Genomic DNA, 24,825 nt, shown 5'->3' on the forward strand with positions numbered 1-24,825 from the left:
AGTCAAAGAAAGACAAATTCGGGGTCTCCTGTGATTCCATATAAAGTTTTAGAATATTTGTTCTAGATCCTTGAAATATGCCATTGGTATTTTAATAGGAATTGTGTTAATCTATAGATTGGTTTGGGTAGTATGGACATTTTAATTTGATCTCACTTATATGTAGAATACAATGAACAAAATAAACTGACCAACAAAACAGAAACAGAGGCAGGACACATAGAAGAAAAGAATGACAGCTGTTAGAGGGGAGAGGGTTTGGGGGACTGGATAAAAGGAAGTGAAGGGATTAAGCAAAAAATTTATATATACATAACACACAGACACAAACAAAAGTGTGGTGATAGCCAGAGAGAAGTGGTGGTGGGGATAGGAGGAAGCTGGCAAAAACAGGGGGAATGGGGACTGAAAGAGACTTTGCTTGAGGCGATGGGTGCACGATTCAGTGTGCTGATGATGTTTTATTGAGTTGTACACTTGAAATCTGTATAGTTTTCAAATCAATGTTACCTTAATAAATTCAATAAAAAATAAAATAAAAAGATAATAATGAAACATGAAAAAAATGGATGTCATAATTAGGAAACAAAAATCCATATAGTTACATATGTAGTCAAAGACAGAAAATAATTATGATCTCACTTATATGTGGAATCTAATGAACAAAAATAAACTGATGAACAAAATAGGAATAGAGGCATGGATACATGGAATAGACTGACAGATGTCAGAAGGGTAGCGCCATTTGGGACTGGATAAAAGAAGGTGAAGGGATTAGTCAAAGAACATATATGCATGACACTTAGACACAGGCAACAATGTGGTGATGGCAGAGAAAATGGGGGAGGGGAGCAAAGGGAGGGAAATAGGGAACATCTGTAACAGTGTCAACAATAAAAATAAAGTAAAAAACAGAAAAGAAAAACTTGAAAATAGTAGTTGTGTGATGGTTTTTCAAAAAATATTTTAAAAAGCAATAACCCAACAAAAGATCTACTGGTAGAATGAATTTTTCTTTTAAGGTTTTTTTAAAAAATTATCTTTATTGTTGAAAGTATTACAGATGTCCCTTTTTCCCCCCCATTAACCCCTTCTACCCAGCACCTGCCCCCACCCCAGGCCTTCACCACACAATTGTCTGTGTCCGTGGGTTATGCATATATATGCATATAAGTTCTTTGGCTAATCTCTTTCCACCCACCTACCTACCCCTGCCTTCTTCCCTCTGAGATTCATCAGTCTTTTCCATGCTTCTTTGTCTCTGGATCTATTTTATTCATCAGTTTATTTTGTTCTTTAGATTCCACATATGAGTGAGATCATATGATACCTGTCTTTCTCTAAATGACTTATTTCACTTAGCCTAATGTTCCCCAGGTCCCTCCATGCTGCCTCGAAGGGTAAGAGATCCTTCTTGTTTACAGCTGCATAGTATTCACCTCACACCTGTCAGAATGGCTACCATCAACAAATCAACAAATGACGAGTGCTGGTGAGGATGTGGAGAAAAGGGCACCCTACTACACTGCTGGTGGGAATGCAGACTGATGCAGTGACTATGGAAAACAGTATGGAGTTTCCTCCAAAAATTAAATATGAACTGCCACTTGACCCAGTGATCCCACTTCTAGGAATATGTCCTAAGAAGCATGAAACACTAATCAGAAAGAATATATGCACCCTATGTTCACAGCAGCACAATTTACAATAGCTAAGAAAAAGCCCAAGTGCCCATCAGTAGATGAGTGGATAAAAAGGCTATGGTACATTTTATGCTTTTTGAAGCCTGTATACTTATAAAACATAAAATAAGGATCCTGAGAGGTATAGTCTCATATTAGCTTTGCAACTCTTCTTTAAATCAAAGTTATTTCAAAACACAAAGTTTTAACTAAAATAATAACAATATTCTTGCTATTGCACTAATGATGACCAACACTTTCAATGACAAAAGTATTATTTTAAAAACCCACATTCTAGTATGTTCATTAATCAATTTAATTTCAAATAATATTTTTCAGTATTACACACTTATAAAATTAAATAAGCAAATGATAAAAAACCAAGGATTTGTTCAAAGCAGCAAGTTGTCATGTTATATCAGTGTGTGGTACTCTTCTTATAGTTATTTAGGGTGTATATTTGAAAATCCTCACATCTTTATCTGTACAGAGGGGACATGGTATGTCCATGTTACGTTCATGCACTGTTGTGCTCACTTAAGGAGGGGTAAGTGAAAGAGGAGTCAATCAGATTGTTCTCAGTGGTGAACAGATTTACCCTGGTTGTTGTGTTTGCCGTAAACAGGCTGCCTAAGCTATTAGTCTATGCTCAGAACCTCATCTCCTGAGTAGACCCCGCACCTTTCCTTCTCTGCAATCTGATTCAATAATGACTATCAGTGGAGGAAACCTAGTTTTATGTTCACTTGGCAGAAATAAGTTTAAATATTTTGTGGTGATTGACAGAATTTGTCCTAAAACATATGCTTTAGATTCTTTAAAACTTGTTCAAAGTTTACACCAAAAGTCACTGTCTGCAGGTATATGTATGGTGGGTACACAAAGGGTGAAGTCTGGAGGGCCTGGCACTGTGTGTGTTGCTAAGGGGGGGACACAGTGAAACAACATGGGATTTAAACAAAAACACATCGAGTCATGGGTCACACTACACTGCCAGTGTTGTCAGGTGTTTGTTCCTGTTATATTTTTCAGGTATTTTGTTTTCTAATATAATTCTTTTACCCTGTTGTCTGTGAACTGCTAACAATGTTAAATTTGACATAATTGAATGAGGCTCTTGCAAGTGGAATGCTGTCTGCCTGTTGTCTCACAAGTCTTGCCAACTTGTGTTTTATTTTCAATCAAAGTTGCAATAGTTTATTGGAAAAAGGATCTCTAACAGTTTTAGTTCCAGTCATGTTGTTTACTAAAGTATTTTGAGTGCTTATTAAATAATCCAAGAACTCACAAAATCCCTGAACTATTTTTAAATCTTTTTGTGTTGACTATTTTTTTAAAAACTGCATTCATTCATTCAGCAAATCACGTAATAACATGAACCAGGCACTGTACTTCTACGTGCTGAGGATAGAGCAATAGACAAAACAAGCAAAATTCTTGCCTTTACATTCCAGAAAATAAATAGGAAAAGTAAAATAAGTGGGATGGTAGATGGTAATAAGGCTGACAGGAAAAGAAACATAAAGGAAAAAGGAGAATGGGGGTCATGTGTGGGAGATCTGCAATTTTAGATTATGTTGTTAAGGAAAGCCCAAGTTGACATTAAGGTCAAAATCCAAAGTTGATGAGGGAATGAGCTATGTAGATAATAAGAAAAGAATGTTGCAGGCAGCAAAAGAGCCAGTGGAGAAGCTCTGAAGTAAGAGCTTGCCTGACATATTCTAAGAATGGCAAAGTCGCCAGTATGACAATCAGAATGAATGAGCGGAGAAAAGTAGTTGAGGTGTGGGAATAACAGGTTCACCAGAGAGAGCCATTTCTAGGACTCTGCCTTTTATTCTGATTGAGATGAGAGGTCAATGGGGAGTGACATAACATGACTTATTTTTAATATAATTACTCTACCTGCTTTATTAAGAAAGGACTGAAGTAAATCAATGGCAGAAACAGAAAGACCAATTATAGGAGGCTTTTGCAATAATGCAAACAAGACATGAAGGTGACTTGATCAGAGATGTAGCAGTGGAAAAGGTGATCAGTGATTGAATTTTTTATATATCTTAAGTGTATAGACAAGAGAATATGGTGACAGAGATGTGGGGAATTATCAGATGTGGGGAGAAAGAACTCTAGGTATGAAGGGTAACACGAAGGCTGATCAAAAGAATGCAGTTGCTATTTATTGAGAAGAGGGAAGCTGAGAAGGAAGTTGCGGGGTGGGAAGATAAGGAGTTTAGTTTACTATATTACATTCTGAGAACACTAAATGACTTATGCTCATCAGCAAATGAATGAACATCTAAAGCTATGGTACTGGATAAAGTGAATGAGGGAGTAAATGTGAACAGAGAGTGGTCCAAATTCCAAATGTTGGAGCATTCCCAATTTAAAGGCTGGAGAAGTGAGAAGGAATCAACAAAGGAGATTAAAAGTAGCAGCCAGAGAGGGAGGAGGCAAAACTAGGAGAGTATAGTGTCTGAAAGCCAAATAAAGAAAGTATTCAATGCTGCTGTCAAGTAAGATGAGGACTGAGAAGTGACCAGCCTGAGGGTCAGTAACAAGGGTAATTCTGATGCAGTGGCAGGGCTTACAGGAACTGAATTTAGAAAGTACAGACAACCCTTTCAGAGATTAGTTGTAAATGGAAAGATGTAGGGCAGTCACTAAAGGGATAATTGGGAACAAGAATTTTTTTTTAAGATGGGAGAAAAAACTGTATTATTTGTGTTGATAGAAACAATCTAATAGTGAAGGAAAAATTAAAGATACAGGAGAATGAAGTGAGAATTGCCCAATTTTTTTGAAAATCACTAATTATGACATAATAATTCTCCATTAATAAATGTATTTCAAAATTTACCTGAAAGTTAGAATCACAGTATATTAAGCATTAATAATATAAAAAGTAAAAATATATTTAACAGCTCCAAAAGTGAAGTATAAATGTTGAACAAACCAATGAATAGCACACCTTTTTAGTAAATGCCTTGCCCAGCACTTTATTAGTTAAATGTATATTTTCTTCTGCCTTTATATCATACACTTGTTTTAGGTAGGTGGTACCTTCAAAAGTAAAGATTATATTTTTATATTAAATATAAAGATTATATTTTAATATTCATCAATAGATCTGTGTTGTGGTTGCTACATTATTCATTCATGAAGAACAAAATCTATTTTTAAAATATGTTTTTATTGATTTTTAGAGAGAGAAGAAGGGAGAGGGATAGAGTGATAGAAACCGGTGAGAGAGAAACAACATCAATCAGCTGCCTACTTTGAGCCCCTACTGGGGATCAAGCCTGCAACCTGGGCATGTGCCCTGACCAGGAATCGAATGGTGACCTCCTGGTTCCTGGGTCGACGCTCACCACTGGGAACACTGGCCGGGCCAAAATGTACTTTTATATTCATATAGATATTTGAAATGGATCACTAAGTTTGCATTTTGCTCATAAACTTCCAACTCCAGAAGATAACTATTAGCTGAATACTCAGTATGGAAAACAGATTACCTTACCTAATCAAGTATGCTAGAATTATACAAATATATGCCCAACTTAAAAAATATCGATCCACAAGCAATATATCATCTGGTAGAATAGCATGTATTTGGGAGGGTTTAAAAACTGAACTTTTTTAAACTAAGGGTTGGCAAAAAACAAACAAGAAAACTCCAAGGCCAGGAAGTAAATATTTTAGGCTTTGAGGGCCACATACAGTCTATTACATGTTCTTCTTCACGATTTCCAGTTTTAAATGTAAAAGCAATTCTTAGCTTATGGGACATATAAAAATAGGCAAAGAACTAGATTTGCCCCATGGGCTATAATTTGTTAACTCCTACTTTAAACAGTTATGTAAAAGATAAAACATGATTCAGGTGAGTCCTATTTCAGGACTGAAGTTGGATATTTATTTCAAATGTTTTATATTCTGTAGGAAGGAGATATGTAATATGTTTGTCCAAAAATAGGAGCAAATTTATACTTGAAATAGCATAACCAACAACATGCCTGAATCTTAAAAAGCAATTTAGTGTTCTTTTACTGAAAGCCATGGAATGGACTTTGTAAAAAGACACTATCTCTGGTTACATAATCAATCCAGTTGATACTCTTTTCAGGATTATCTCTTAAATATTGTACTAGTGAGGGAAAGGGGAAGTGTTATAACATTATAAAATATAGGGATATTTTTATCCCCTGTATTAAAAATATATACACAAAGGAGTTAGATCAAAAATATTTTAGGTCAGGAGAGCAAGAGCTGCTTTTATTAAGTTCTTTTGGATTGTCAGAGCGTTAAGACTATGATAAAGGCAGTGGACTCTTTCTCCAGAAAAAAATATACATCCAAACTTTAGCCTTAATTTCAGAGAGACTCAAGCTCCCTAAGGCTAACCCACAGATCCTACGTGAAGAGTCAATGAACTTAAAAATCACAAGCATTTTACCCCTTCAGGTAATTTCACATAGGGTTTTTATAAAGAAAAAAATCTAAATAATTACATTATGACAAATAAAGTAAAACTATACTTACAGATAATCTAAATATCGAGATAACAATCCATGCTCTTATGTCTGATAAATAATGAGTAATTCAAAGCTTACACATGGTCAAACCTTAATGAAACTTCTCTCCACATAACAGGTTGTGCTTTCTGTTGCAGTCTGGCCCATTTCTCACTGTGCTCAGTATAAGCTATACTTTTTTCTGCACTTGTTCTCATGTTACCCTTGTCTGTAGTGTTTTTGCACACTTATTCAAGTCCTACTTCTCCATCAAGACCCAAATTAAAGTCCACCTCCTCCATCATTTTCTTCTATCATAGCCCATAATTTATTTTCCATGGATTCCCTGCTTTTTCAACATTATTCAATCCTATAATTGAATTTGTTACTCCTGTAATAATTTGTATTATATAACAATGTTTTTGTATGTTCTGAGTCTCCCAATTATAGAGTAACAAAAGGCAGAATCACTTCTTTGCATTATCACCTTAGGCTATAACACTATTATAAATATGAGATATATTTCCTAAGTGTATGTTAAATAAATGAGTTAACTTAAATGGGCTCTGAAAGTGCTCGTCTGATTTCACTATGTCAACGTCCATTATAGGCAAAAATTTGGGGGGAAAAATCACTCCATGCAACAAAATAAAACATTTAATTAAGAAAACTGTACTATCTGGTAACTAACAGAGCCAAAGATGTGTAAAACTCAATTAACTGAAAATCATGAACACAACTGCTCATTTTTTTTTTCATGGACACGATCAACTGCCTTGACTTCAGTTCAAATTTTGTAGTTTAAATGCAGTGCTGAATCATAACTGATTGGTGTAAACTGGGTAAACTGCTGAGTCTATTTAGTATTCTACTATGTCCTAGACATTTGTTTTATTCAGTGCAATACCTATTATTTCTCTTCCCATAAAACTTCCCAAGGGCACCACCAGTCCCAAGGAAGCATTGTAAAGCAGGCAAAGTTCCTTGTTCACAGTTCCAATTCCAACCCTTTGGCATCATTTATTTATTTATTCATTTTTATTAAATTTATTGGAGTGACAATGGTCAATATGAACATATAGGTTTCAGGTGTGGGTTTCTATGTTACAAGATCTGTATATTGTTCTGTGTGCCCACCACCCAAAATCATAACTCTCCTATCACCATACATTAAGACTCCCTTCACCTCCCCTCTGGCATCTTTTACAGGAGGTGCTTTCATCCTGCTCTCTGACACCCACGGTCTCCCTGTGGCATCCTGCCTAGGCTGTGCTCAGGCTGCAGGTTTTAACTCATTATTATCTTTCTTTCCTTTTCCCTACCAAAATGTAATGGACATTTATTTTAGTCACTTTAGGTCTTGCCTTGTAACTAGGTTAGTCATTTCAAATAAATAAAGTACATTTAAGATGTGGTTATTTTGCTAGCTAAAGGAAAGACTATAATGACAGAAATAATTTTTAAAGTATGAAGGTATATCATGTATATAGGATGGTAACTCTGCTTACATATAAAGCTAGTACTACTACAGAGGAAGTACACTATACAGGGTGGGGCAAATGTAGGTTTACAGTTGTGAGTATGCAAAACACAGAGTATATTCTTGTATTATTTATTAATTATTGAATTATTTTCCATATGAACTATAAACATATTTTTCCCCACCCTGCGTACATGTGCATGTATGTGTGTACATATATATATTTTTAATGAATGTAAAGTAATGCATTCATTCAGTTAATGAACAGTTATTTAGTTGTATAAAGCAGACCTGTGCAATGTTTCACAAGTAGCTCAAATATATCATATACTGAGTTATTTATCCCTATCACTAAAACTCAAACAATAAGCTATTCCTCTCCAGTGTTTTGACTTAATAAAGGGCACCCTATTGACTTCTGCCCATTCAGAAACCCACTGAGTTATCCCTGCCATTTCTGTATTCCTCATCCCCTCAGCAAATTAACTCCATGACCTATAATTCTAACTCATAAATCTCTAATATGCCCACTTCTTCATCCTCACTGTCATCACACTTGCTCAAACCCCATTATCACTCTCTCAGGCTTGCTCTGAGGTTTGACTTCACATCAGATGTGGCAATCTCAGAAAAATACAAATCTCGTAATACATTCATGTGACAGAACATTACACAGCCATGAGAATGATCAGCAACCACACTCAATAATATGGATAAATCTTATAATCATGTTGTGTCTGGCTTCTGGATGCTCCCATTTACATAAAATACAACATGGGCAATATGATCTTATGCAGTAAGAAGTCAGGTAAGAGGTCTCAGACAGTAGGGGTCAAGACTGACTGCAAGGAAAGATGAGAAGAAACTTTTGGGAAGTTAACGTTCTGTTTCTTCATCTGGGTAATGGTCACACAGGTGTATTAAGTTTGTGAAAACTCATGGAGCTATATACTTACGATATGCTCACTTTTTAAGATGTATATATATTAGGCTTTAATAAAAAGTTTAAGAAAAAATACAAATATGATGTTCATTGTCTTCCACTGCTCTTAAGCTAAAGGACAAATATCTCATAATGACTTGAAAATATTTTACCATGCAGTCTCATCTTTTCATCTCTCCGTACTCTTTTGTCCTAAATATGCCTTTCTTCCTCAGAGCTTTTACATATATGCTTATTCTGCCTTCCCATTTTGTTTGACTAACTCCTAATAATGCTTCAGGTTCAGGTAAATTTTCAGTTTTACAGGGAAGTTGGCTCTGACCCCAAGACTAGGTTAGCAATGCCCTCTATCTTTCCTTTGTACTGCTCCATCACACATCTTTAATGTACTACAAATTCTAGGAGGTCAGGGAATGTGTTTTATTTACCACTCTATTTGTACAGTTCTCTATAAATTTGATGACTGATTGAATAAATTTATTTCCCATACTAGAACATGGAAGGTAGCTGTGGCAAAGTTTCAAAGTCTATATTCTGCAATATAAGCAGTGAAATTGCTAAAAAAAATGAACTTAATTGAACTTAAATGAAATAAAGAGTTAAATGCTGAATTGTTTATACCCAGAAAGATAGAAGCCATCCATCCATGCAGGCACAGAAAGTCACTTTTTTTTTTTTTAATCCTCACCCAAGGATATTTTTTCCATTGCTTTTCAGAGAGAGTGGAAGGCGGGGAGAGACACTGATGTGAGATTGACACATTCATTGGGTGCCTCTCGCATGTGCCCCGACTGGGGCTGGGGATTGAGCCTGCAACGTATGTGCCCTTGGCCAAAATCAAACCCGGGACCCTTCAGTCTGTGGGCCAAACTGAGCCAAACCTGCTAGGGTGAGAAGTCACTTTTTTTTTTTTTTTTTAATATATCTTTATTGATTTTAGAGAGAGGAAAGGAGAAGGAGAGAGAGAGACAGAAACATCAATGATGAGAGAGTCACTGATCGAGCCCACAACCCGGGCATGTGCCCTGACCGGGAATCGAACCCCGATGGCCTGGATCCTAGGTCGACACTCAACCGCTGAGCCACGCCTGGCCGAGCGAGAAGTCACTTTTTAATAGTTCTTATTTGAAACTTTATTTTAAAAGTTCTATTTTAAACAATTCTTAAATAAACTTGATCACAAATAAATTTCTATGTCTCTACATTAAGATGCTTGATTATTTTTAATCTGCCATGAAAATCAAGGCTCTACCACTGATTTAGTATATTGAATGAGTAGGTCAACTGTTACAGTTTGCAAAGAGAACATTTAATATCTGCCTAGCTCAACTTAAAAAGATCTATTTATAAATATTTGCAAATGTTTCTGAGAATTTAAGCTTTTCTATTTAAAAAATAAAATAATTTGATGAATAGTAAAATTATAAGTTTTTGTTAAAATTACCACCAGAAAGTAATACAGGGGCCTACTGAGTGGCATTCACAAACTGTTCTTCAGAGATAGAAAACAAAATCTGGCTTATTTAAAAGGCAGAAGAGCATGAATGATAATCACCTTGAGTGATAATGCCCAAAGGAAAGAAAAGAAACAAAACTGTAATCTCTTTTGGAAATCACTGCCATTTTCTATAATGAGCTTTATACTACACATTTTACAATTTTTAAGAATTAAGTTAAAATTAAAAACATAGGTAGTGCCCTAAGGTGTCTCATTTTTCTATTCCTTTTTGGAAATAATTGCTTTTTGTGTATCATTCTCCAAATTATTTATATTCTAACATTCATGATATAAATTCATTAAATCTTGAATTAGGCAGACTTTACTGGCTAGTACCGGGAAGAGAAAAGAAAAAGAAAGAAATAATATTTCTTTTATTTTGAGAAAGAAATTATTAGTTTCCTTAATTATAGAATTTGCTTACTTACCATTTCTAAAGTACTACTGTTATATTAAAAGAATCTTATAATAAAAAAGAATGATCTTAAAATACTTATCCGTTAAAAACAACTTGAAACATATACAATCTACTACAGAATTTCTTTAACAGAGGCTCAGAACCAGAAGGCATCCCATCAATGTTCAGTGTAATGTTTATTAACGGACAATTAACTGCTTTTCTAATACCCTGAAAATAACAAAAGTAACATTATTTACCTTTTTTCTTGGATTTTAGTTATTCTTTTTGGAGATGGGATTTAAAAAGAGAAAAATAGGGTGTAAATTATAATAGACAATTCTTTTTTTAAATCCATCTACAAGAATTTATCAGTTTCATACTTTATTGAGGGGCCATTATTTTACATATCATCTGGCAAAGAGTAGGACAGAAGAAACTATTAGCAAATTAACTACTTCCACTTAGGCTGGTATTTTCAAGTTTAATTAATTCAAGTTAAAAATCCATTCCTTCTAAGAGTACATACAGTGCTTTTTAGAAATAAACTATAGTGTTTACAAGTTTTATATTTCAAATGAATGAAGGCAAGTAACTTATATTCTTTGAAACTCAGATTCTTTGTCAGAAAAATAATGACATTAGACTAGATCAGTGGTGGTTTGCCAACTCTTGTTATAAACCCCTTCTAGAATATGATGAAAATTATGGGCACTCTTTGCCGCAAAAAATACATACATATAAAATTTGATTATAATTTCAGAGGATTCACAGACCCTCTGAAGCTCATCCAAGTATCACTGGACAAGAATAAGCTAGAGGATATTTAAACTACTTTGTAGCTTTAAATTTTGGTTTCATAAATAAGTTTAAAGCCTTTAAACAATAGGAAGTCAGTTTTGAGAATAAAAGTGAAAACCCAAGCAATCCCTTAATTTACTCATTGTAGTTAAAGATATTAGCTTGGAAAGGCTGAACACCTTATCTATATATAGATATAGGTGATAATTTGACAAAGTAATTCATATCGTAGACATTAGAAGTTAGGCAATTAAAATTCTTACATAAACCTAAGATACTTATAGACATAAAGTATGTGATATTCAGAGCTTACAAATGACAGTGAATTGTCTCTTCCCAACCCCACCAGCCCCCCACCAAGTTCAATTCCTTCTGAGAGTGAGGGAGAAAAATATAATGTAGGCTTTATTTGAGAACTTTTAGGTGACTGTTTTGGGGAAAGCAAAATACTTTCAGATCCTTAAATTCCTTATTTAAAAATAATTGTTGGATCACTGCCAAAAAAATAAAAACTTACCTGTAATTCTTGTTCTCTGAAGGAAATGCAGTAATTATAAACATATCCACACTCTTGGGTACATTCTCCTAAGTGTGAATGGATTTGGAATGCGCCATGGCTTAAACTGAACTGCTAAACTGCCAAACCACACTGGCAGCTGGATCTACCTACCTATGTGGTAATGAAGCAGAGCTGTCACTTATAGTAATTCACCTGGTGAAGGCAAGTGTTTTCCCGGAGAGGGAGTGTGGAGCTGGTGTAATTACTGTCCTTAGAGAACATGAATTATAAATGGTGTCTTCTCTAGAGCTTAAAGGTGATAGAACCACTACTAAAGAAGTAGTTAAATGCTTCAAAAATGGTACTAAAATTTGAACATTAAAAAATAAGAATGGAAAGCTGTTTCTCTGTGAAAGAGCCCTTAAGAGGAATTAGAGATACTGGTATGAGAACTGACTGGTTGATGACTGGGTTAGGATCCCATGGTCAACACCAGAGCAGAGAATACAAGTACTTAGATACTTGCAAAGTAAGCCTTATCCTGGCACTCAGCAATATATTTTGTGTAATGCTTGCCAACCTGAAAGTTATGTGACAATGGCAGTGGTAACCAATGGTAGGAAAATAACTTGAAATAGCCAGGATCCTGAAAACTGCTGAAATTATCACCAAGGGTGAATTGTTTTTCAGAAGATGTGATACTAGCATTGTGCTACCAGACAATGCATATTTTTATAAACTCAAGTAACTAATCATTCATTTTATAAAATTTCATAAGCCTTACAACTTAATGTAATAATTTAGATTTAAAATGTTTAAATATGTAAGAATTGAGTCTCTGTTTTGTTAGCCTCTTCTTCTGTCTTAAACATCTTAGAGATTTAGGAAGAAATGGGCCACAGTTTCTGGTTTGCATACTGATTTTCAGAGGGTTATCAAAATCCTCCTCACAGAGGAAGAGATTCTTTATGTCCTAGTTCTACAAGTTTCCAGGGTAGGATTGCCCGATAAAATACTAGACAATCAGTTAAATTTGCATTTCAGATAAATCATTTTTATAAGTATGTTCCAAATATAGCATGAAACATAATTACACTACACTATTATTTGTTATTTCACTGAAATTCAAATTAAACTGGGTGTCCTGGGGTTTTTGTTGTTGTTGTTTGTCTTCTGCTAAATCTGGACCCTCTAAACCAAGGGGGTTCAGAGGGATACCCAGTGGACTTTAGCATGGATGATGCTAAAATGGGAGCTCCACTCTTGGTCTATATTTGCACTGTTTAATAAGACAGGTACTAGTCACATGTGGCTATGAGCACTTAAAATGTGGCTAGTTAGTCCAATATGAAATGCTTTCAAAGTCTAAAATATACACTAGATTTTGAATGCCCAGTATTTAAAAAAGCGCATTTCATAAACTTTTATACTGATTATATGTTGAAATAATATTTAGATATACTAGGTTAAATAAAATGTAATTAAAATTAATTTTGCCTGTTTCTTTTTACTTTTTTAATGTGGCTACAAAATAACATTAAAATTATATATGTAGCTTGTATGTGTAGCTTGCATTATATTTTTACAGACAGTGCTGGTCTACATGACTACAAGGAGAGGGTTGAGCTAGAATTTCCTTGTTCCTTCCCTAAAAAATTAATATTGGCAAACAGGGCTGCCTCTCTCACCTCCCTCTAGCTATTAAGAGTAGGTAGGGAACGTGAGCATACCAATGAAACTAAATTCCAAGTAGTGACTGTTTCCATGGATTGGCTATGATCCTTTAAAAATAAACAAGCACTGGTATGTATATGTGTGCATAATTAAGTATGTCTAGGTATATATATTAAAAAAATCTCTCAGATACTAGTTTCAATGGAAGAATCCTTCAGTACCATTGTGTTGGGTTTTCACTCTTCTATATCATCAAAATCATAGAACAATACTTTATTTTGTTGACTACTATGAGTTGAGGTGATATAAGTTATCAATAAGAACTGGTGCGAAAAGATCTAACTTTTGATACTTTAGATCCCAGTGGTCCCCATTTTATATATCCATACTACTAACAGATTTAAATTACAGCACTACTTTTAGAATGGTGAAATAATTTTTTCTTTTTACAAACTATGTTGCCAATACTATGCTAAGACAAAGCTCATTTTTAAAAGGGGCAGTATTTTTACATTTTAAAAATTCAGTTATAATAAAGCTTTAGTTTAGGTAAGAAATAATAATCTGTTTATTTTTATATCTCCCTTACATTTTCAGTAGGTTTAGCTTTTGATTCAATTTTTTTTCTCAAATGGCTGAAAGAGTGAAGGCATTCATCCATTCTGTTTCAGGCTATTGTAAAGATTAAAAATATTTAACATGCTCTCACAAATAATTCAAAAATTACATAGAGAAATTATAAATATCCAGTAATCTTTATTTCTTCACTAATATAACTTATATCATTTCTACTTTGAAGATTTAAATATTTTAACGCTGCCTGCAGTTACAATAAGCAAGAATAGTTCTAACTCCCCAACTATTAATATACAAAAAAGTAAACTGATTCTCAAGGTTTTTTCAAAAAAGGTTGTAATTTTTCTCATTCTAATGCAAGCACAAAGGGTTTTTCCCTCCTTAATATCTTTTATTATACAAATATTGGAAGAACAATTGTTTTGAAAACACAATAAAATTAATCATTAACAAAGATAGGGCTGCCAGACAAAAATCAGCAGATTTCTCCCAAATTTAATTTTTCATAAGAATTTCACATCTTGTAGAACACTAAAGTTCCCAAGATCACCTGGAAAGATTTAATTTAAGTCCTTCTGTCAATACCACAGTATTCTGGTGATTATAACCTGAAACATTTTGTTAGCCATTTAGTCTCTTGGTGACAGCCAAAGTTAGTCTTAGCTAATACTAACCTACTTTTAATATTGATGACATTTTCAAAATCAACATGCTCCTAATCAAATAATGATTTAAGTTAGAATTGGTCATTTTGAGAGCTGTCAATAAACTGTACAAAAGAACATAAGGTTTTCTGATGTTAGAGATTAAAGTAAAGCTAAGCCATTAATTTATTCTTCATTAGGTTTCCCTGGTGAAATCAATGTACATATTCTTCAGTTCCTGAAGACATGAAAAAGTTGTAAGATAGGAAAAAAGCTGCTGATTCTAAGTGATATTTTTTTCAATTAGGATCTGGCATAAGAAATTTTATGATAATATACCTAATAGAGATTTTAAAAGCCTTTGCTTCTATACTTTCTGAAGCTTAATACAGATTAAATATGGTTTAGGGGACTGATAGCTTCAGAAAGATAATGAAAAGCAATTCTTCAAAGCTAGTTATATAAATTTAAGCTAGTAAGTCACCAGATTTCTTAAATGCTGTCACTATTTCAAAATTCTTAAATGCAAATTTCAAGATATCCAAGAAAGTTCTTGATGAGAGATCAACCACAACATTTACTAAACTTATTTAAGATGCACAATGAACTAAAAGACAAGGTTTGCTATAACTGGGATTTAAAAAAACAAAACAAAAACATCCATACATCTCAAAGACATGCTTCACTTCTAAACAATGAAAACCATCTCTTGATAGATGTATGTGATGTTCTGCCCACAAGTGGCTGCCTAGGCCCCCTTCTGTGAGAAAGTCTGATCGTCTCAAACCCTCCATGGAGCATTCCAAAACCAGTCCTGCATTAGGAGCTTGGGCCCATGAGTGTGCACTCACTACATAGTGCTTACCTTTAGAGAACAAGGTGGTTGACACAAACTGATCAAGTTCTCACACCCACACCTCCAAGAACACTGAAAAAGATCTGCAGATCTTTCTTGGTGCAGGAGGAACCTCTTTTTAATCCTCTTGTGGTGGAAGTTTTAAGATTTTCCTGAAGGAGGAAAGAAGAGTAAAAGATTATACTGAGATTATACCATTTGGTTCAAGTTCATCTATCCATATTACAGAAAGTAGGTTGTGAAGAAAATAAATCAGATAAAATCATGAGTATTCAAAAAAATCACATTCTCTTCTTTCAAAAAAAAAGTTAACTTCCTTAAATAATGCTGTATGCTTCAAATATTACTTTTTAAACCCCAAATCTAAAATGACTGACTAGTTCAACTGCTACCCCAGCACTGAATTAACTACCCCAGGGAAGTTAAGAAAAACATGGACAAATTTTGGGTGGCCAAATTGTGACAGTTGTAAATTCCATTTAAAAATTAGTAAAGCTAAACTCATTAAAAAGCAATGAGCTAAACAGAGCTCGGAGAAATTTTATCCCAGCTCTCTCTGTATCTCTAAATTTCCAAATACTATAATGACATATGCATTTCTTAACAAAAGAAAAGTAGCCCTTTGAGTTGTGTTAAATGTCACAGAATCATATATGAAGTAACCTACTATAATGTAAGCTCCCAGAGGAAATGGATTTTTGTTTATTAAAAAAATATTTATTTACAGAGCCTCAACTAGTTCCTGGCTCATAGTAAGCACTAAAAAAAAAGTGATAGAAAGAATATTAACCAATTAGTCAATATTCTCAAGGTCAAAACTTGCATAAAATAAAACAATTAGCCCTGGGCCAGGTAACTCAGTTGGTTAGAGCATCAACTCAATACACCAAAGTTGTGGTTTGATCCCGGGTCAGGGCACACAGAAGAATCAACCAATGAACGCATAAATAAGTGGAACAACAATTCAATGTTTCTCTCTCTTTTTAAAACTCAATAAATAAAAATTAAAAAATTAGAAGCCTATAAATGTTTTGAGAAATTTGAAAATAGTATATAAAAATAGTATTAACAATATCAACCTTTAATCACATATTTAAAAACTTAATAATATGTTTTTAAAATGCTATATCATAAAATATTTATGAGAAAATGCTATAGAAATATTATAACCCAAATTTCAGAAAAGAAATAAAATACATTAATATCAGGAAATCACACACAAATGCATTATCAAACATCAAATATAAGGATAAGAATTTAAGATAGATAAAATGTAACATTTCTTCTTAATATTTTAGTATCAATTATTTCTCATCTTTTGAAAAGTAGGTCTACATAAACCAAGTGATAATATGGTTATCTATATCTATAATTCTGCCTAAGTAAAGTAAATCATTACCATAATAGTAAACTGGAATCAGAAGATAACATTCTATCAGTATGGTTTTCATATTTATTTTTTTATAAATATGTACATTTTTTCAATCTTAAAAAACACAAAATTTAACAAGAAATGCTGAATACTATTCATTTATTTTTCTGTAACTTACAGACTATTACTAAAAACAGAGATTGATTTCCTCCAACTGTTTTCCAACTCTTTCCAAATTTGATAAATTAGGGAAAAAAAGAAGAAATGCTGAAATCAGTAACAGATAAATCAATAGTATTGATAAAGGACTGAGTATGTATAATATATTTTAATAAAAATGTATGGCCACTAAAATCAGAACTGTTACAAAGTACTTGATTCCATTTGACCTCAAATTCTACAAAGTAGAATCAGTCCTCAAAAAAACCTGAACACTGGGTATATGGAGCATTTCATTTCGAAGTATAGACAACCATGTAATATAGAGCCAAAATCACAATAAGAAAACAAGTAGTAAATTTAGAATGTATGCTTACCCCATATCATTAAAATAATGCTTTAGCTCATAAATCATGCCTTGATTATAGTAGTAAAAAACTTGAACAAATAATTCAATTTAATATCTTATATCAGGGAATCAGGCTTAAAATGTGAAAAAAGGAAGAGATTTTAAGACAAAACTTCAGAAGCTCACTTAATTTAAAACAATTTTCCTATCTGGGACATTTTGCAAGCCTCTGAAACTAACTTTGGGGGTAAGGGATGAAAACAGTTCCAAAGAACTAAGTGCAACAATATGCCAAAGGAGATTAAAAAGGGTAAAGAAAGCCACAAAATTGGAAATTTTGCTAAAAGAAAAAGATTCCACTAGATGGTTGAATCTTCCAGGCCCAGGAGGGTGAAAAAGGAAACAAATTCCCCAGATAGAGGCACTGACTGGAACTCCTTTAAAATTCTGACTCACATTGGTAGATAATGAATCTTTTGCCTCATTTCCACTAGCAGGAGGGATGAAGGCTAAGTTTACCACTTTCAGAGATTTAGTATTCAATTTTTAACTTCACTTGCAAGTACAGATTATTAAGCTATATTAACAACTAATTTAAGTTCCTTACAAAACTGTCCTGAGCAATCTATTTTCTCTTTTTCATCGTGACCAATGTTTCTCATACTGTCTGTAGTGAAGGACTGTTTTTATTTCCATTGTGGACCCATGTTCGTGGACTGCTGCTCATAGTACATAGAATTCTCTCAGCAGTTTTTTAATAATCAGACCAGTCTATCCCTCAGTGAGATAAGATAGGTGATGTGCTTGGATGACACAGAAATATCACCTTGTTATAAAAATACAGAGTTTGTAAACAAATGGTGAAACTGAGTAAGCATTATTCATGGACTGATATAACCAGTGCTAGTCTGTTGCCCATACTTTATGAAGTTCTAATCTAGGTCACAAGTGCAAGGTCTTATGGTACTGTTCCGTACACTTTTTTGATGAATCTAATTTCCAGTTTTAATTCATTTGTGTCCTTAAAAATTATCGACTAAAATTATCAATGATTTGTTTCAGTATATTCCTTTTATCAGTTATTTTTGCAGCACTGTACAACAGAATTTTTATGATTGTATAAAAGTTCAGAGCAGACACTGTCCAAAGAGTGAACATTAGCCATGTGTGACTGTTGAACACCTGAAATGTGGCTAGTGTGACTGGATAAAAATTTTTTTAACAGGAGATAAAACAATTTAATATGTGTGTACAGAAGAATCATAACATGATACTTGGATCATAAAATGAGGCTCAAACAGATGACTGAACAGGGCAGCTTTTTATACTTTTTAGACAAACAATAAAGACGTAAGAAACTGAAAGGACAAAAGAAAGTTAATGCTCATTAGAAAGGAATCTAAGCAAGGTTTGGGTATCCATTAGTGAGGAATCTAAAGAGTTTGGGCTTGGGTAGTAAATTAATAAAGGCGTTAATAAGGCTTGTTTACACAACCTTTCCACTCTGGATTTCTTTAACTCTTGTGATAAGGTTGTCTCTTAGCCCTCTGAGGCACTAAATTTTAAATTTTACTTAATTTAAATTTAAATTGCCACATCCAACTAGTGGCCACCATATTGAACAGTGCAGTGCTGGAGTGCTGCATTATTTTCACTTTGATCTTTTGTTGTTGTTTCATTTTTTTTTTTTAATTTTATTATTTTTATTGTTGAGAGTATTATAGATGTCCCCCTTTTTTTCTCCTCATTGTCCCCCACCACCTGGTTCCCGCCCTGCCCAGGCCTTTACCACCCTATTATCTGTGTTCATGGGCTATGTGTATATACATATAAGTTCTTTGATTAATCTCTTCCCATCCTCCACCCCTCTTCCCTCTGAGATTTGTCAGTGTGTTCCATGTTTTCATTTGATCTTTTAAATAGTATTTTTTTTAAATCACCTATTTCCTTCAATATTAACACATATATTTTAATTATATCATTTATATGTACATACAGGTATTTATATGACTGTAGTCATGGCACATAAACTTATGAATTTATTTTCATTTACACTTTATATTTCTCCATATTTTAAGAACTGCACTGTTCAATACTGTGGCCACTAGCTCCATGTGAGTATTTAAATCTAAATAATGTTAAATAAAATTTAAAATTCAGTTCCTCAGTTTCCTTAGCCACATTTCAAGTGCTCAGTAGCCACATGTGACTAATAGCTACCATTATTGGACAGTGTAAATTACAAAATACTTCCATTAACACAGAAAATTCTATTGGACAATTGTTCTAGAGTCTTCAAAAATAATCATTTAAGATAATATATTTTACATTAATGTTCTATATTAGTCTCTAAATTGAGCATTTTTCTACATATATGATTTATAATTAGCAAAATATTTATATCCTAAACTCCTACAAGTGAAATATTTGTACATTACTATGTCTCTCATCATATATTCCTGTATTTCTTTCCAAAAGTTTGGTATCACTACTTATCTTGAGAATGTTAGATTTCCTTTCTAAAAATTTGGCTCCTTTAAAGGAATGAAAAAACTGTTTCTCAAAGTCATTTTATTTTGTAACTTATAATAAGTGCATGAGTAAATGTTTTCCCTCATACTTTTTATTATTTATATTTCTTTATTTTCAAATCTTAACTGTTATATTTTTCTTATTTATATATTAGGTCTTGATTCTAAATTTGCATATTCTGCAATACTATAAAATGTTACAGCTAGTATTATTTTCTTTGTAACATTTGATGTAGATATTTTCCACAATTTTCTGTAATCCTTTTAATTATACTATTTTGGTCCAACAAAAATTTTTAATATTCAAGTACATGTTTACTTTAGTGAGTTCTACTAATGCTTCAAATATGAGATGCAAAAGTATTTTCTATTCTACTTTAAAAAAAATTCCTAAAGCTGTGTAAAGAAGAATGAAAATATTTATTCATCTAATCAGTATTGAAGTCGTACCACTGAATGCTACTATCTAATACTACTGAATGAATATCCTGAAAGTGGCCTCTCCTTTAGGAAAGAATATTCTATGACATATTAAGGTGTTTATATAAAGATGGGATTAATTTTGTATTCCTCATAATGCTCCAGTAATCCATGTTTTTACAAGATGGAAAGTAAGTTTTCTTTTCAGAATTCCCCTTAAGAAGGCAACTGTATTAATTTAGGAAAGTGTGTGAGTAGAAGAAGAACATGAATGTGGACAGTGATGTCTTACTCAAAGAGTAAGAAAAAAAATGTGCTGGTTTTATCACCTACTCAGTCTTTAAACTCATATAATGCTAAATTAATTTTTGAAATTAGTAAAAGTAAAGGAGCTGATTTCACATCTGCATTTGACATTGACAGAAATCAGGGTGGCATGCAAGCAGAGGCAAAAAAACATAAGGTCTTAAGTCAGGTACAGGAGTTTGCATAAGTCACAGGATGAAGGACCTTTCTTTTGACTCTGACCAAAAAGTCTGTGTTTCAAGGAAAATTTATATTTAAACCTCTGAAACGTAGAGAGTTCCCTTCTAGTATCCTGGCTGCACATCTATTTCTGTATCATTACCACTGTTTAGACACCATTGCTTTAAAATGTTTCTGCTATGTGCCCTGGCTGAGTGGCTCAGCTGGTTGGAATGTTGTCCTGTGCACCAAAAAGGTTGTGGGTTCAATTCCTAGTCAGGGTACATACCCAGGTTGTGGGTTCAATCCCTGGTCAAGGAGCATAAGGCAAGCTACCAATCGATGTTTCTCTTTCTCTCTTTCTTCCCCTTCCTCTCTCTCTAAAAATCAATAAACACATACCCTCAAGTGAGGATTAAAAAAAAAATGTTTCTGATATGCAGTAGGGAGAGACTACCCCTCATTATAGAATCCTTATAAAATAAATCACTAGAAATTTTAAAAGTTAGAAGTAAACCTAAATGTCCATAAAATTACTTATATTCAAATAACTTGCCAATACTCTCATGATTCAGAAACAGTTTCTCTCCATTTATTTGAATCTTAAAAAATGTTTTCCAATATATTAATGGTTTTTCCCCAAAGGTCTAACATCTTCCTCAATTCACTGCTAAGCACTTATTTTGTTTGTTACAATTCTGAGTGGGTTCTTTTCCCATTATGTCTTTTTAGCTTGTCTAAAGATGTGGTATATACAGCACTTTGTTATTAAATTTTTGTTGTTTATAAATGGTTTTAAAGTTGACTGCCATAGATTTCCTTAACTAATCATATCATCTAAAAATAAAATATTGCCCGGCCAGTGTGGCTCAGTGGTTGAGCATAGACCCCAGCACCAGGAGGTCCCTGGTTCGATTCCCAGTCAGGGCATGTACCCAGGTTGTGGGCTCGTTCTCCAGTAAGCAGTGTATAGGAAGCAGCCAATCAATGTTTCTCATCAATGTTTCTATCTCTCTCTCCCTCTCCCTTCTCTAAAATCAATAAAAACATATTTTAAAAAAGTATTATGGTTTTATTTCTTCTTCAGGTTTTGTTCATTAACAGTATTAAATAAAACGAAGTTAGTAGTGATTACTGAATAAACTAATAATAAAACGATGTGGTACATGTAGTATGTAATGGAATACTACTCAGCCATAGAAAAGATGAAATATTACCATTTGTGACAACATGGATGGATATTGAGAGTATTATGCTAAATGAAATGTCAGAGAAAGACAAGAACCATATGATTTCACTCATACGTGGGATATAAAACAAAAGGGAATTAAAAAAAATACCCAAAACTCTTACGTACAGACAACAAAATGGTGGTTACCAGAGGGAAAGAGGGTTGGGAAGAGGACAAAGAAGGTAAAGGTGGTCAAATATATGACATCTGAAGGAGACTAGACTTCAGGTGATGAGCACACAATAGTGTATACATGTCATGTTATAAAGTTGTACACATGAAATTTATATGTTATTAACCAATTATCCTAATAAATCTAATAAAAATGTTGACTGTTCATCACTGAATTTAAGTTTATGATTCTAGCAATATAAAATAATCCCCACCTAAATGCTTTTACTCTGCTAGGTGATGTTCAGTTGCTGACCTAAGAATTCTATTCCTTGAAGCTCAACTCATTATCAATGACTCATCACAAAGCAGAATACTTGACCAAGTAGGACCAGGAAAAGGTGTTCACCTCCTATATGATCAACCCTGTACATGCTGACTATATATAGCTATCCTAAAAAATCAAATAAAAAATATATTTTATAAAAATCCTACAATTACATGGGCAATGCTATGTGCTCCTTGTATGCAAAGTTACTCTTGGATATTAACCTAGGTGTTTAAGAGATATTAAAAGTACCAGGTTTCTTTCTAGACTGAACTATTTCAGGGAAACCAAATGGCCACAGTTTATGAGAAAAGCTTCTTTATAGAAGAATTCCCACTAGTAAATGTGGAAAGGGTGGCTGATTCATTATCTTTCAAACCCTAATGACAGAACTGATTCAGAGACAATTAGCAATGAATGAAACTATGGAAGGAAAGGTTGATGGAAAACTCTTCGTGGAGAGACTGCACTGTCACCACTGATCAATTTGGGCACTGCTATGAGTGAAACAGTAAACGTTACATGCTCCCTGATGTGATGCAGTATAAAAGAATAGTCCCATGTATGAATTATTCCTGTCAACCCTCCCCCACCACCAAAATCAATGCTTAACTTGAGTCTAATAACTTCTAATTTACAGGAAATTTAGAGGTTAGATAAGTTAATGAGGCAAGCCAACAGAAAAACCTAGAATGGGAAATTCTATGGGACAGCTTACCCAGTTTCTCTTAATAAGTCATGTGCAGGAAGTATAAGAAAGGAAGAGAAGGGAAGGAGGGCAGGGGTGGGAGAGGGAGAAGAAAGCAGAATGGTGAAGTGAAAGAAAAGACATTTTAATTAGAGAACAGTCCTAACAATCAAATGCTGTGTGAATCTTGTTTGGATTCTGAATGAACAAATGTACAATAAGATTTTTAATCCAACAGGGGAAGCAGAATAGAGAAAACAATATCAGATGATAAAGAATTATTCTTTATTTTGTTTGATATGACAAGGTAAGGGTATATAAGAAAATGTCTTTTTTTAAGAGATGCATACTGAAGAATGTAGGTGTTAAAAGATGAAGTCTGGGATCTGTTTTAAAATACTTGAGAAAAACGGAGGAAGTAGATGAGGCAAATATGGCAAATTTTTGCCAATTGCTAAATTTAGGCCATAGAAATAAGGAGTTTACTGCAAGTCTCCCTTCTTTTGTATATGTTTGAATTTTTCATATAATTTTTTAAAAATCAGGCTCCTAGAACATAATCCATTAATCCAAATATAAACTAGTATAAGTAAAACTAGAGCTGTTACCTACTACCCTCTTATATACCAAACACTGACGACCTAGACAAAGGATGTAAAAGATACGACAGATTGCCCTGTGACTGGCACATATGTGACCACATTCTATATGATTAATTTGAAAATTAAATTTGACTTGCACATATTGTTACTGTGTATGTGTATATTTGTAAAGAAAAATTTTAATCCAACAGTACTTTAGGAAACAAAACTTCATAAAAATAAAATAATCTGTCCCCCAAAATAAACTAGAAAATAAAAGACAGGACAGTTTGCAGATCACGATGAACTAATGTAAAGTAAATATTTTATTTTGATATTTTCTTATCTCCTTCATATCGCAATAAACTCATGCTGCCTTCTGATTTTAATGGTACATATTACTTGAGCCTGCATTTTCAAAGATTGTCTCATGTTTCAAATGACTCCTCTTTAACCAAATGATAATCCTCTGAATAAGACTGATGGGTTTCAGCTAAGTTAATAGGAGGTAGAGTGTGCTACAGCCTTACTGTGCTAAGTATAAAACAGTACAATATTTTATACTTAGTAGGTACTCAGGTATTCAAATGAGTGACAGATAAAAGTTTATCAACAGATAAATTTGTTTTTATATACTCCTCTTAATATTTTAAATGAATTTCTAATAAGTACATGGCAGAAATAAATTTAAACCCAGAACACTTCCCTATGCCCCCTACCTCCACCAACGAGCGAGCAGTCATCACTTATTCCCCCCTTGTAAAAAATTACTTTACAGCATAAATTCTGAAAAATGTTCTCTTTATGTTAATTTTATTTCTTATAAATTTCAGTCTTTTTTTTATGTGGTTGCATGTTAGTATTTCCTCCAAAAAATTCACAAATTTAAATGTTATTATCTATGTCCAAAAAATATGTTTGCATTCAATACCTTTGTAACACTTTACCATTTAAAATGTAGTTCGCAATACAGGTGTTCTTAAATCTTCCATTAAGCCTATAAAAGGCTTCTATTTTAACTCTTTA

The 24,825-nt window shown here is 33.4% G+C and overlaps 1 protein-coding gene across 12 annotated transcripts in view; it reads right to left on the minus strand.

The window, feature by feature from the left end:
* The window catches only part of ZEB1 (zinc finger E-box binding homeobox 1), a 199,741-nt gene that overhangs the window by 123,459 nt on the left and 51,457 nt on the right, over positions 1-24,825 (minus strand). For 5 of the 12 annotated variants that reach the window (XM_081132021.1, XM_081132020.1, XM_081132030.1 and 2 more), the window contains one exon: positions 15,574-15,716. The exons of the other annotated variants lie outside the window; for them this stretch is intronic. The gene's annotated coding sequence lies outside the window, so the exon portion shown is untranslated. The remainder of the gene's footprint in view (positions 1-15,573; positions 15,717-24,825) is intronic. 12 annotated transcript variants of the gene reach the window in all.

The sequence above is a fragment of the Miniopterus schreibersii genome (genome assembly GCF_964146895.1).
Source record: "Miniopterus schreibersii genome assembly, chromosome: 1".
In the NCBI taxonomy this organism is placed as follows: domain Eukaryota; kingdom Metazoa; phylum Chordata; class Mammalia; order Chiroptera; family Miniopteridae; genus Miniopterus; species Miniopterus schreibersii.